Source organism: Ptychodera flava, chromosome 6 (genome assembly GCF_041260155.1).
Source record: "Ptychodera flava strain L36383 chromosome 6, AS_Pfla_20210202, whole genome shotgun sequence".
In the NCBI taxonomy this organism is placed as follows: Eukaryota; Metazoa; Hemichordata; class Enteropneusta; family Ptychoderidae; genus Ptychodera; species Ptychodera flava.
The window spans coordinates 24,555,728-24,571,427 of NC_091933.1; the positions used below are offsets into that span (position 1 = coordinate 24,555,728).

The 15,700-nt window shown below is 37.3% G+C and overlaps 1 protein-coding gene and 1 long non-coding RNA gene across 8 annotated transcripts in view; both read right to left on the bottom strand.

Annotated features, from left to right (window-relative positions):
- Positions 1-5,631, bottom strand: part of LOC139135273 (synapsin-2-like) — a 105,356-nt gene extending 99,725 nt beyond the window's left edge. For 3 of the 7 annotated variants that reach the window (XM_070702581.1, XM_070702583.1, XM_070702582.1), the window contains exon 1: positions 5,312-5,620. The gene's annotated coding sequence lies outside the window, so the exon portion shown is untranslated. Of the gene's footprint in view, positions 1-5,311 lie in introns of all 7 variants that reach the window. The other 4 variants (XM_070702589.1, XM_070702585.1, XM_070702586.1 and 1 more) reach the window with 4 other exon arrangements.
- Positions 5,632-11,622: 5,991 nt separating this feature from the next.
- On the bottom strand, positions 11,623-14,073 carry LOC139135270 (uncharacterized). Its single transcript, XR_011552959.1, has 2 exons — positions 13,138-14,073; positions 11,623-11,812 (listed from the first exon to the last, which is right to left on the bottom strand). It is a non-coding gene; the product is annotated as an uncharacterized lncRNA (long non-coding RNA).
- Positions 14,074-15,700: the final 1,627 nt, after the last annotated feature.

Here is a 15,700-nt window from a genome sequence, read left to right on the forward strand (position 1 = left end):
AAAAAATAGCCATTTTTCTTCAAATGACAAAGCGTCCTTTCACACATCACATGTCATGAAAAGCACAGAATGAGGGATTAAATGTCATTTCGATCTTTCTCAAAGGAACGGTTAAAAATAACCTTCACCGTAATCAATATATTGTAAATGAAATGAATGAGAGACTGTGTTCACACAAAAGAATTTAGGTCGTTATTTATTCAAAACAGCACAATACTCAATGTCAAAATGTCTCAGTCACAGGACACTTTTAGACTGTTCCATTTCAAGGATAGGTATATATGGGTTACAGGCCATCTGAGGGACTACTGTCTGTCATGTTTCTGATCCAAGTATTAAAGTGCAAGCTATGGTGTGACAAATATAATGCAAAACACAATCCTTAACTGGAAATAATAAAAATTGCTATTTTCCTGTAAGATCTGATGATAGTAAATATGCATGCATACATGTAAAGAAAGTGCATGGAATAAACCCAGAAATGCTAAAATCTTGCAATCTGCCTGCACATGAAAGCGTACATGAGGTATTTACAGGTATTTCATGTAAGAATCAATGGGGAAAAAACACACAGTATATTAATGCTACTTTATATAAATTCTAGAAAGTTCACAAGTATATTTCTAAAACTTGGGAATTTTTAGCTTCGACCAGACTGTGCCAAACTATCGTTGTTTTAATGCCTGTATCCAAATCCCCCTTATCCAACATGTGAAATACCTTATAGGGGTATTACATTTTATTTTTGCAATCACACTGACATCTTGAAATAAATATGTGACTTTAGAATTTGCAATAAATGTAGATGTACACCAGTTTTTGAGACTGGGTTTTGTTATTCTGCAGCTCAGCTCAACTGAGAGCTGCCGAATTGGCATATCAGATTTTGACACATATATACCATGGTTGAAATGAAAATTTCCGTTGATCAGAAATCATGTTAGAATTCACCTGAGTGTGAGCACTTTGCATAGGTGCTTTATAATCTGCTAGAGAAATTAAAGTCTGGAAAAAAGCTAGTTTTTCTGTTTGACATACTGATAATACGAAAGGTGCTGTGAGTAATTGGTAAAATCATAAGTCTCATTAAAGTATAGTATGAAAAATGTCAACTCCCAGTGGCGGGTATCGCTGACTTTAATTACTGCAAGCTCACATGAAAAGAGTGATTTGGCAACTTTGCTCTCCCCCCATAAAGCTGTCACATTGTAAATTTTGTGATTTCACCAAATTAAGAAGGACCGACATTGCGTCAGCCACGATTGTTGAAAATACAGCAAGATGATCAGCGAGGCTGTCGTTTTCTTCATCAGAAAAAGCCAACGGGAGGCAACAGAAGGCAAAGATTGCAATACAGCTTTGGATTTGTGAGCAAGTATGTGACAGCACAAGGATTGACAGTAATGAAGGAAAAAACCAGGGGCATAGGTGTCTTCAGTGAAATAACCTGTAGGCTGGGAATCCTGATTGCTGGCATACCAGCTTGATAATGCGCACTTACTGAAATGGAGTAATCAGCCCTGTAACTATCTGTTTGATAATTTTTATGTCACTAAAAGTGAACACCCATGTCTAATATTTATTGCTGAAATTATTGGAATACATTGTGGAGATCGATGGTCATTCCTACTCTGAAGGAGTTGGCGCCTCATGGGTTGAATACAAAGTCAGAAAGTGAAGCCCATGAAGAGAAAATGTTTAACCCTTTGAGTGCCAAAGTCAATTTTTGTTGCCTTTTATAATATGACATAGCAAGCAACGTTTTTTAGATCTGGACAAGTTTTTTTCAGATTTTCCCCAAAATTTTAGTCAAAAATTGCAGCCATTGAAATGTTATCCATATGGTCCAAAATAATCAAAAAATTACAGAAAAATTCATAAAGATTGGTAAAATGTTACACCTGAATTTTGGTGGGAAAAATTACAGCACTCAAGGAGTTATAGCCCAATGAACATGTGAGATGACCATTTACCCTAGAAATGGATTGGGCCAAACTATGGTAGCCAAGGAGTTCAGAAATGTCGAATTTGAATTAGAAATATTATCCATTCTCTTTGAATACTTCAACCACGCAAAGTAGATTCAGCAATATATGTGATCCAACTTCATCTGAAATATTTACTCCTGTCAGTTTGGATATATCCTAGCAGAAATTTTTTTTAAAATTCCACGGGATAACTCTTCTAGTACAGCTAGTCAGTCTTTGCTAAATTTTTTCTGATACATTTTGGGTCTCTACAGTGTCCTGCATTTGCTAAAATGTCAGTAAGAATCGATAATATACAAATATTCTGAAAAAAACCCAAATATTTAAATGTCACATTATGGTATGGGCAATGTTCAAATACTGAATCAATAGGTTAGGATTATGTAAATTTCTTAGGCTCTTGGACTGAACGATGTAACACTGAACTTTGACTAATACTAATTGCAAGGGATGAAAAGTTGCTTTCTGCATTTTTAGTTATTTTGTTCCAAAAAGTTGGCAAAACGTCGGTTGCCTGAATCTAATATGGCAATGCTGTAAGGAGATTGTCAACTTGCTCTTAGTTATGCTTACAATGTCTATCACATTCACATGCCATACATGTAATTTCTGATACAGACAAGAACTCATTAAAGGACTAAGTGCCATATCTGAAGGCAAGTAAGAGAAGAGTTCTAGAAGTATAGAGTATTTCCAATCAGTATAAAGTAAATACAGTGACATGATGTAAGACTAAAACATGCCATAGATGAAAATTGCCCATCTATTTGCAAGCACTCATTGACTGTTATAGTGTGCAAATGTTTTACAAGACATTGTATTCTAAATGCCATATATTAGGTCAAAGGTCACTTTAGAAAATTAATGAACGCCAAAGGTAATTTTAAAAGGTTCAAATATGCAACGTCCTAAGCTTTGAATAAGTTTAGTATGTGACGTGATCCTTTTTGACAGATATTCATGGGGACAATTTCACTATGGTCTTATAATTTAATTTGTGGCATCTGATACTTTATGCAAAGAGCATTGGGATTCTGAGTTTACTTTCAAAGACTGCTATGAAATGAGGTCATGACCCAAAACATCTTTACCACCACTGATGTCTGTTGAACCTTGGCGACCATTACCCAACATGCTTTGCAATATCCTCTGACATGACCCACCGTTAAAATGTGCAGTAACTGGGTTTGCTTGTCCCTTACTTGTCTTAAATCTTATTTTTGGTAATTTTGCATCTGTATCTTTCTCCTTCACGCAAGGGATATGAATGCCCAGCTGTAATTTGATTGTTTTGCGTATTTTGGTTTATTCATTCATTACTTATTTATGACCTTTTTCAAGGACAGTTCTATTATTGGTACACCCACATTCTCTGCAAGGCAATTACCAGAATTACAGCAGATTCATAGACTCAGTGAACTTTAAGAATTGTACCTTATACATGACCATCAGTACAGGCAGCACTGCCAGGTGGTATCAAAGAGAGTGGATTGAAAACAGCTAGTCACTTTGTCAGTGACAATGACAATGACAGTGACATTAGGCTAATGATGAATTCATAGGTACTGAATTTTAGCATCATTTAATATTGTCAGTTAACCTCGAGAAGTTTGATGTTTAGAATAAAAGCATGACTCATTCTGAGTTGTCAATATTCGAGTGCCTTAAAAGGTACACAGATGCTGTCTGTGGGCATGACTTGTCTTCTTTGTGTACTATCAACGTGTATATCCAATGACAAGGTGGGTTGGAAGATATGGTAATGCCCAGATAGGCTCTCTCTGTCTGTTTTTTTTAGTTCTGTTACACCTCATTTTATTTTTGTGAATCATAAAATGTAATGAAAATAACACTGGTTGGTACTTTGAAGGATGCTGGAAGATTGGTCCATGATCCAATTCACCACATTCACGGAAAGATAAAAAATAATGGATGAACAGGTTGCTTTCACTCACTGCAAACTTCTGCCACGCTGTACAGCAAGACTTTCATGGGCTCTAGCTAACAGCATGTACCGTCAAGATTGTTTACACTCATGGTCGGATTTTAGATAGTATTTCATAGCATAGAAAAACACCTTCAACGATGTCTATGTCCCGTCAATAAAACATTGTAAGAACTGAACAGCTGACAGGTGAGATGGGACATCAATATTCCTGGCATTATATTTCCATTCATGATGCCAATGGTGGGTTGATGTTTGAACATGACTAAAATGAGTTGTTGCCATGGATATCTGTAGACTTTCTTACGCGTAATGCCGTTGAGAACAAAATCCTTTGGGAGTATTAGCTTGCTAATTAGAATGTTAAACACGATCTCCCGATTCTCTGTCACTTGACTGTGTAAAATATATATGAAAATGAAAAAAACAATAACGAAACAGTACACAAAAGTAATTATTGAAGAATCCAGTCTTTCACACATACATTTATAAGTATATTCAATTTGAAAAAGGTCACCATTGTGTGGTTTAGAGATCAGGAGTAATTAAAATTCCTTAATAAATTATGTCCCTCAAAAAAAAATGCATATATCATTTACATCAGTCTATGCAACTACAGGAAATTTTAATTCTTCTAAGTGAAAAACTCCCCGTTTGAGTGACCTTTTATCGGAATCTGTACAGGACACAACAATGTGTGACAAATAGTGTGACAAGATCTTTTAGGTGTCAGAAAATCCACATCCGTAAAGGCGAGAGACTGGCAGTATGAAGTGTGACGAGGCCTACAATTCCTTCACTTGAAGCATCTGACACCTGCCTTTCCATACAGTCATTGAGGGCAATCAACTAGCACACTCCTGACAGCAAGTACCACCTCCCATTCCGATGTCTCAGCTTGACATTTGTGTGCATATTCTGTCAGATATGTCTTGACCGACACTGCATGCTGAACTATAAGACTGTTTATGTGTTTTTCAATATTATAGGAGAGCCCATCAATAAACAGACAAGCCAAATACAAATAAGGTATGAGAGAGCACTGTGGCAAAAGGGTGTATACATGTTGAAATCAGTCATTTTTCACAGCTATCCATACAGTCTGGCAAGATTACTCACAGCAGACATCGTTGATTAGTTTTGTAGGATGTGCTGAACAAGCAAAACGCCAAGTATTTAGGTTAATTTAATCATTATGCCATAAAGGAATATTTGCTAAATGAAAACACCTCCCCGTAGAAAGTGACCTGTGCACCCCCTTCCTTTGCTATATTGAACATACCCATCACCTTCCAGGGCTCTCTCATTCATTCGAAAACACGTGAATGTGACTTCTGTCAATTTTTGGGGAAAAATTTACCGAAGCAAAAGTACTGACCTGGTAGAATGCTGAATTCCTGGGTTTTGTAAAAATTACAGCGGTGAAGACAGATAAGAAAACAGATAGTACACAGTATGACAGTCAGCACAGTAGGTGTACAGGAACAGTTCTTTTTGCAGTACGTTGTAAGGCGCGGTCACACACTCTCAATCCAGACGATGTTACCTTGCTTTTTTGCACATCTACCTTTACTGCGCTCTGCATCAATCCAATTACAGTAATAACGTTTTCACTGGGAAATGCATTAAGCCTATGTCGCCACCGTCCCGTGTGAGCATGCTCAGTTCAGGCAAGTGCTGAGGCTAACAGAGGCACCTTCATGAATGGGGGAGTCAGTGTGAGTGAGTGACTCATGGTGAAATAGATAAACATACATTAATATTGATTACACTCTTTGCACAAATGTGCTCCAGCCAACTCAGAATGAGCAAATATTAGCTGACAATATATTCTATTTTTATATTAACTGTCTGTCACAAATTCTTGGATGATATTATCCTGGCTTATGACGATCAAATGACAAGAGATCATTTCGAGAATATTTCACGGCAGACTGAAATGGAGGCAATGATTGGGGTTCCCTGCCTTTGTTATGGTCTTGAAAGGAAATATATGATTGCACAAAGCAAAAAATAAAGTAGTGCTGCCGTAAAGATATCAGAAAAATTAATTCAGCCTCCTGACTACAACCATCACATCAGGTACAGCTTTTATGCATAAAATGGTACATTTTCTCTGCTATTATCATATTCTTATAGTTGAAAGCTGGAGTTATGCTTCACTGCTGAAATACACTTGTCCAGCACTTTGATACCTGACTACACATTCTGAGATAGCAACAAAAGAGAAAATATTGATTGGCAACGGCATGTTTTTTTGTTCCCTGGATCAATGCACACATTCTTTGGGAAAATGCTTTGGTTTTTTCAAGTTTCATTCTGACTCATTAGAAAAAACCCTAAAGCAGACTTTTTCGCTCCCTCCGGCATTTGGTTATCAGTAAAAGTTACAAAATCCTACTGTATAAAAGGGTTAATGAGTGAAATTCTTTTTAAAAAGGTCAAGTTTCGATATATCATTAATATGCAAGAATAAACACTTGTCAAAATATTTTAAATTGTATGACAAAACAACAATGACAAATTTTGTCCTTTAAAAACTTTGTTATTGCCAATTATTGATGAAAACCACCAAAACAGCACAAAAAAGGTTCTTACCATGATAAACATGGGCATAAAATACACAAACTTTGTCCTACAAGTTCTATAGGGAGCAGCAAATGTGGTACGTCTAGCTGTTGCCATGATTTGTGACAATCTCCAGCATATTTTGCATGAAAAAAATGTCAGGGCAAGATGACAGACTTCTTTGCCCTATTAATTAGGCTACGGACTCTTCAGATGAAGGGGAGGGGCAAAAAATTGTCACGTCTTGTTATTTTATCACGTAAGTACCCGAAACACATCATGCTAATTGCTATCATTTCCACTTTGGCTCACACTTTAGATGAAATACTAACGCAAAGGGGAAACAAAATGCTACTCATCTTTTTTGAGTAGCTGCAGTGTGGTTGTCTTGACAACCGTCACAGTTCTCATCGGGTTCACCGCTGACATGACTGCATGCTAGAGAGAAGCACGTCTCAAAGTTATTTTTTTTAAACCCAGAATTATTATAGCCTTATCATTCTGCAAGGTTTCAGTTACACATACGATTTCAAAATTGGGAAAGCTGGAGGGGTGAGTGTTGCATTCATGCGACAAGACTTTCTGATGACGTCGCCATGAATTAATGATGGCAGTAAAGATTATCGCAAGCAATGCACAAGATTTATCATTTCCTGAACCACTCTTTTATACGATCATGAAAAAGTACGAAATACACCTCAATTTCTAACAGGAAACAGTTTGTCCTCATCATCTGATGCAAAAAATAACCTTTAACATTTTACAATAGTCTAAAAAAAATTCCAGATACTATATTTTCAACCTTTCCCTTTTTTCACAAGTTGCAACTTACACGGTAAATCTATTAATTGATTAGCGTTACGGCCAAAAAAAAATCCCCCAAAGATTCTACGATTTCACTGAAATTATGGGCAAAAAAGGGGGCACATTACAATCATGCCTATACATGTAAGCAAGTCTATATTTTATGCTTTTCCCAAATTGTTCTGTTTATTATAAAGTGATACACTACATTTTGTTGTACCTCTGCCCACAAATCACAAAAGGTAAGTACTTGCATGATTGATTTTGCAATTATACCATGGGACAAGTTCACACTGAGAGTGGAAGGCTTTGACTCATAAACTGAAAACCATGAACAATACTCTTTTCTGATCAAATGTGTAGGATTTTCAGTGAAGTCCCAGCGGGCTTAGATGCTCGAGTTGACTGAACCATACTACCACCTTATGGAGGAGTATACCTTGATATTATATGAACTTTTCTCTTTTGCTATCTGATTCAATGCTATCTGATTCAACGGCTTCACACACAAAGTATCAGATTTTTACCATAGCTTGAAATCACAATATCTGCCTTCCTCTCTCCAAAACAAAATAACGTAATAAACTAAACCATCCAGAAACAAAAACAAAAATGAAACAGCACTAAAACATAGTATCGTCTCTGTGAACAGCATAAAGTAAAGTCATTACAAACATTTAAGCTGCCATCAGACAACACAAAGTGCTTTCACTGATTAAGTATCAAAATGAACATAGGAGTTTCTTGCCTTAGGAGTTTCTTGCAATGCCCCCAATGTAGCAGTTTTAGGTGAGTGTGGGCGGTTTCCGATATATTTCCACACGGCCAAACGATGTATCAAATATTGGGTAAAACTTTTAAAAATGCCAAAGAATAGATACCCAAAGAAATGTTATGTAATGCTTTATCACATTGACAAATCAGGTGTTAGGTCGAAACCCACATGGATTCAACATGTCAAAAATTTATTGTCTTTATGCAATTTACAAGACGTGTGGGATCGACAAGAAGTCTTAGATGAGAAGAGCTTTATGAATACTTTTATTGAAAATTTTAAGCGTTATTTGTTTTGTAAATGGCAGAGTGAGATTTGTTCTCTTGACAAACTTATTTGTTATCGAGAATTTAAGTCCTCTCTCGAACCAGAAAAATATCTTTCTGTTGTTAAAATCAATATTCACATGAAGATGTTGGCTCGTCTACGTTGCTCCTCCCATTGTTTAAGAATCGAGATAGGTAGAAGACAAAATATCGATAGAATAGAACGAATTTGTATACTGTGTGAGAGAAATGAGATTGAAAATGAGTATCATTTTGTCCTACTTTGCCCCTTTTTTGACAATATAAGAATAAATACATTCCACCGTTTTACTTCAATCCACCATCTGAAAGAAAATTTTATCTTTTAATGTCTTCAGAGGACACTTCTACACTACAGCGTTTAGCAGCATTTGTATTTCATGCGATGACATTAAGAAAAGAGATATATGATAGCTAAATTATTAAGTACTTTGTCAGATTGCTTTTCCTGTCAGTTTTTGTAAAGTTTAATTTATTGTGAAGTGTATTGGGCCGATGGCCTAGAATCACAAAATAAAGACCACCATATGAAGTTTCTATATCAAAATGAACAAAGAGGACAAATTTAACTTGTCCTCTTTGTTCATTTTGATATACCAAATTTAGGCACATGTTGCATGCACAAAGGCTTGTGGCATCACCAGGAAATAGCAGCCAATCATATTTTGGAAAGCCAAAAAAATCTGTGATTCATCATCATTTGAGCAGCAGTAGGACAGAGATTGCTAGCATAGTGATGATCAAAGCAATTTCCATTTTAATAACAAGAAGTGCTTGATGAGCAAGTCATATATTGACAGTTTTATGATGATTCTATGTACACTGCCGACCATGCCAAGGATTTCTGTCCAGTTTGACCAATTTGCATAAATGTCTATTTTGGGATGTATGAGTAGGAGAGGGAATGTTGCCGGGGGATGGGGCAGCCTTGGGGTTTGTTACTTTTACTTGGGTGTTGAGAACTGGCAGTTATTTTCAGAAACTTGATGAAAACAGAAAAAACACCAGCTCCCAAATTTATTAATAAAGGCTAGTTCATAAAAGCCATTCAGAGAAATTAATGAAAAAGATGAACAGGTATGTACCTGATCTTTATTCTTAGAAGTCAGTTTGTAATCGTCAGTAAATATAGCACACATGCTGTATAGCAACAGAACTGGGACACATGCACACGTACAAAATGACATATATGAAGATGACATTGTGTGTAAACAGATTGCATGAAGCTGATACAATATTCTCTGTTCGGCAACAGATTGGATTTCAGATTCTGGAAAGCAATTACGGTCGAAAACTAGATTTATTTTCTGATTTGCCATCGCTGAGATTGAATTGTGATAGAAGTGCCCATTTCCTTCATCCCTATCAGATCCTGTAACTGGCACTGTACACATAACACGATTTGGCTGTTTTTGATACATATTTTCGACTCAAAACAGACCTAAGTTACCACAAATACTATTATTTACAGCTGAGCTGTTCAGTTTCACAAGCATTTGAAAACTTGTCACTTTCTTGCTGTGCTTTCAAGGATCGCTCACAGCATCACATCGCAAAGCACTGCCTTTCTAGCTTAAAGTAGCTTTTACACTTTAATTTTCCGACTGTGTTAGTCAGATCTTTTTAGCTTTCCATTTATCTGCAACATCGAGCAATCTATGACCATTTTTAGTGCTTTCAATCATCAGCAATTATCAGCTCATTACCAAATGTCAATATATAGGTAAAAGGTAACTGTCTAGTCATACCACGACAGAACAAGGTGATCTATTTTGTTTTGGTCCTAAATGCATACTTATGTAATAATCCGTCAGTGTATGGATTGCAACTGTAAGGATGTCTACTATTGAAGGATTTTTGCTCTTAAACGCACATTGGAGAAAGTTTTCAGCAAAAAACCCTACATCTTGTCACTTTGAAGAGCTCTATAAGGATTAAAGAGAATTCAAATTAGTTGCAGCTCCTTGCTCCTGAGCGAGTTTAAGAGGCAACTTTTAAACTGCATTCTGAACTGTGTATGTCAGTACATTACATAAAATTATTTAAATTGTGTTTTCAATCATGACACCCAGGATGTATGTGTCAGCAGACCCAAGGCTTGCTATGTACGTACTGTGGTGATTGTTCATTGAATTCATCTCATTTTCAGGATTATCATATTGTGCATGGTCACAGTGAAGTAAAGGTGTTCTGCTCATGCAATTACTTCCATTGTGCTTCACTGACACACAGATAGATTGATGGGCTGAGCATATACAGCACAAGGAAATCAGCTTTTAGGGGAGATTATGGTGACATGAGTTCTTCAGATGCAATCAAATCTACCCATGCAACTGCATCATGTATCTGTTCTGTATCTTGAAATATGCAGCCCACACAGATCTTGATCCTCCGGAAAGAAGGCACTTGATCCCACTAAAATTAGGTCACCTCCATCAGGTGAGAGACAAAATTGGATATAGTGAAAAATATCATCTCTAAAAGGCACATCTGATGATGGGATATTAAAGTCAATGGTTCCCTTGGTATTTGTGCCTTACTTTCCTGAGTGTTTTTATTGATGATCAGTATTTATGGTAATAATAGCTCAGCTCACGGTACACTCATCTCCGAGCCATCTTTGATAAATGTTACTTTGCAAAAACAATGCTACAAAGCAAAATGCCTTGCTAAAAGCATTTTAAAGGCCCATTAAGCTGTACAGTGTTGGTGTATGGCCATAACAGCTGTATTTGAAAGGTTGTGTGTACCCTTACCGAAATTTTAGGCCTCCCGCAAACTGTTACCGCAAATTTGCCGCAAGCTTTGCAGTAAATTTGCAGCAAACTATTTGCCGCAAATATGCGGGTGGTTTCATTTTTCAGATGCAAATTAGGTTTCTTGTGAACTTGCTGCAAATATGCAGCAAACTCCCTGCCGCAACGTTGCTGCAAACTCTTTGCAGCAAATTTGCGGCACAATCCTTGCAGCAAACTTGCGGCAAATTAATTTGAATGTTACTGAAAATTTGCCGCAAACTCCATACAGCAAATTATTTTATTTGCGCTGACCAAATTTGTTTCTTGTGAAACTGGTATTTCAGAGTTTAGTTGGATAAAACACATCTTGTGCTGTCCACAGTCCGCCAATATATAAATATTATTTATCCAACTAAACTCTGAAATACCAGTTTCACGAGAAACAATGGTCAGCCCAAATAAAGTTATTATAAACAAAAAGATGACAGAGAAAAAAAGGTTAAATTCAATTGTGGTACAATTTATTTTATATGCCATGTTCATTTCATGCCACATAAGTGTCATGATCATGTCAATATTTTCTTTTGACTTGAGAAGTTTCATGTAACATTTACATTACTGTCAAAGGCTGCGATTTGGCTTTCTGTTCTCTGAATTTCTTGTCCCCTTTAGTGTACCAGCAATGGATTCTGAAAAATATAAATCGTTCAGGGAAGAGTTTAAGTCTTTACCGTTTGACCAAACATTGTAAATTTCATGAAAGAAATCGATAATTATTTGAAAATGAGACAAAATCAAGTTGAAAAATTGAAGCAGAAAATGCATAAATATTCATGATTGAAATTAAATTAATAATGATTAAAATGTCCGACAGCGGACAATTCGCCGTATGTTGTTTACATACACGACGGCGACAATCTGCAAAAATCTCAGCACTTACTGTAGTGTAAGTGCACAGTCGTTTGGAGAGCTATTCAGCGCTGGGACTATTCGCCCCATAGACGAGTATACAGAAGCGAGAAATACCCCAAGTCAGGAAACAGAATGGCTATAAAAACCGCGCCATGTAACATTCCGTGTCCGATTTCACTGTGAAAATTAGCAAGTTCATCTATCATGCAACCGTCGATCGTTCCCTATCATTCTAAAATTTCATACCTGATACTTTATCTGATTCAAAAACGCTTGTTTCGTGTGATTTTCGGCCGAATTCGACGGACACCTCGCCAAAACCTGGGGGTGAGCAACATTCCGGTCACCTCTTGGGTACCTCCACTTTACTGGCGTTGGCGCCGCCTACCCATGAGGGATGACTAGAATGTTGCTCACGCTTATGTTTTGGCCAGGTGTCTCTCGAACTCGGCCGAAAATCACAGGAAATGAGCATTTTGTAAGCAGATGAAGTATCAGGTATGAATTTTCGTGTGATTTTCGGCCCAGTTCAGAAGACACGTCGCCAAAACATAAGGCATGAACAACCTTCCAGTCACCCCTCATGGGTACGCGGCGCTAACGTCAGTAAAGTGGAGGTGCCCAACGTCCACTGTAAGGTGACCGGAATGTTGCTCACGCTTATGTTTTAGCGACGTGTCCGTCAAATTCGGCCAAAATCACACGAAACGAGCGTTTGTGAAGCAAATCAAGTACCAGGTATGAATTTTGAGAATGATAGGGAACGGTTGACGGTTACATGATAGATGAACTTGCTACTTTTCACTGTAAAATCGAACGTCGAAGATGACATGGTGGCACAATCCCTATACGAAATAGCCATTTCATTTCCTGACTTGGGGTATTTCTCGCTTCTGTATACTCGTCTATGGGGCGAATAGTCCCAGCGCTGAATAGCTCTCCAAACGACTGTGGTAAGTGTAAGTAACTGTTGTGAAACGAAAGTGAATTCAGTATGAATCAGTACTCAACGAAAATTTATCTTTAGGTAAAGATTGCAATACAACGATTACAGAACATAATTATAGCGATCGATGTACAGACGAACGGTACATTGACTTACATTTCTGAACGGCTCGCAGACGCTGGACGATTCCCGGTCCGGTTGCAGGTCTCACCGTGCTGTGTGTAAATACACCACCGTACTCAGAAAATATAGTCGGCATCTTTACTGCCGCTCGCGTTCACAAATTTAGAACTCCGCCTGTCCCTGGTACTGTATACACGTTTTTGCAACTATGTGATATCATTTGGCTGGCGATTCCATAGAAAGATCACGAAATTGTCCACTAGAAAACTCCCTGATCACAAGTACGCAGCTGACACTGGCCGATGGTACTAAAATCTAACTTCGCGCCGATCAAGCCTCATGACGATAACGGAAGTGCGATCTATAAATCATTACGCGATTGATAATGTAGTCCCGTTTTTAAATGCTGGAATTGACTCTACATCTGCACCAATCCGTTATATTTCATACTTAATATAGTATTTTAATTTATTAGTTCAATGAAAATGGTTATTTTTATCATAGAAAGACTAAAAAGAGAGTAAAAATTCTTTCAGCACGAAGAATCAATATCAATGCGCGAACTGACCTTGATGAACCGTGACCGGAGAGTGTAAACATGTCGGCTGCTCGCAGCTGATACGCAGGACATGTTGGACGTTGGTGAAGCGGCGCTTTGAATTTTCGTACAGCGACTCGGGATGGAGTGTAATCCTAAACCTCAAATTTGTGCTCAGCAATATAACTCTAACGCTTAAAACATGGACAAAAGCCTTTTACCTCGACCCATGTTATCAGAAGGCGAGATTTTGTCAGCGGCATCGATGGGACAGACTGTAACTTAAGCTGCAGTGCATTGTACGTACCGTATGTACTATATTGATGGGATGAATAGAATAGCTTGGAGCACAGCCACTACTCTGCTTGGAGGTAGTAGCGGAAATATTACTGTACAGATTTGCAGTAACAAAAGTCTACGACGTGTCCTTACAGACCATCATCAAACGCACATTTCGTTCCAAACTGTTTGCATTTGGTATCATTCGCAGAAATACAGGGTGTAACTTGCAAGACAGACAAGTCCATGTTTCAAAAATGTTTCCCTAAAAATTCACTTTTCGATCCAACCATAATTTACCCAACCAGATTGTCAAAGGGTACTTTTATTACATCATGTCACTACAGTATATACTATAGATGCACTCTATATCCATGCAATGCTTTCACCAGCTTAACTGAAGCTGTCCATTATCTAGCATTACCAGTTATTATAATTTAAAAACTGGATTGTCTGTTATGCGATAAATGAACATAAAATATAAATGAAAGATCAATTTTATGTTGCTTACACATGACTGGTCACGAAGTGCAACAGTACTCAGTGTGTAGTGTGTACTCCCTGGTAATGAAATAGTGGGAAATATGTCAATCATGTGTTGCTGCATATTTGCAGCAATAATCTGGTTTGCCGCAAATTTGCAGCAACTTAGTCGTTTACCGCAAATTTGCTGCAAACTGACTTAAGGGTTTGCAGGAGGGTCACATCTACCTGCAAACTTCTGCAACTCCTTCCTGCAAGCTATATGCTTGCTGCATATTTGCAGCAAACTTACGGCAAATTTGCAGTAGAAATAATTTTCGGTAAGGGTATGTTCACATGTTCAAGAGGCAGGCTGTGACTCCTATCTTTAGCCCTTTGAGCGCCAAAGTCAACTTTTGTCGCCTATATAAAATGTACCCCAATCAAATTTTTTCAGATTTTTGCCACAATTTTGATGAAAACCTGTAGCCAATGAAATATGATGTCTGTTTGGTCCAAAATAATAAAACAAATTACAGAAAAATTAATAAAAATTGTTAAAATGTTGCACTAAAATTTTGGTGGGAAAAATTACAGCACTCAAAGGGTTAACGATACTGACAGAAATATAGATGTAAAAAGTAATATGAGGAGATGTGTTTGCTATTTCTCCCTATATCTGTTTAATGCAACAGCTCATTCACTATGTTACAAATGCATAATTTATTGAAAACGATTTCAGATCAATTGTACAGCAAGATCTCAAGAGAGGTTGGAAAATTACTTACAATTTGTACTATAAAAGCCTAAATGCATGCTGACCACACTTTTGTTCAAATGCAGACTAGGCCAGATGTCTCCCATTTAAACTTTTAACAGATACATGCAAGTCACGCAAGAGGGTCGTGACTTGCACTCTTGTTGAAATCAATGTCTTCAAGAAAATGACCTAGAATTTCTTGATAATACACGGGGTAAATTCAAACAGTGAAATTTTTGTATGACCATTGTTGCATATTTATAAGTATCTGTTTCACATGCAGCCACTACTCCAGAATACGATTTTTGGCACACCTATCAAATGCAGAAATAGAAAATATGTCCCTGCACTGATTCGTTAACGTTCTGTTATCATTATGGGATACCATACAGGTATGGTTGGGGGACCACAGGATATATCTCCTCAGCTTCACTACAGAATACAATACACACTAATGAATACTGACTGAAGATGAAGAACTTTGAACACTCGTATTGATGAGATATCTATTACTTGAATAGCTGACATTCTTATAGCTACACCGTAGTATCATCAGT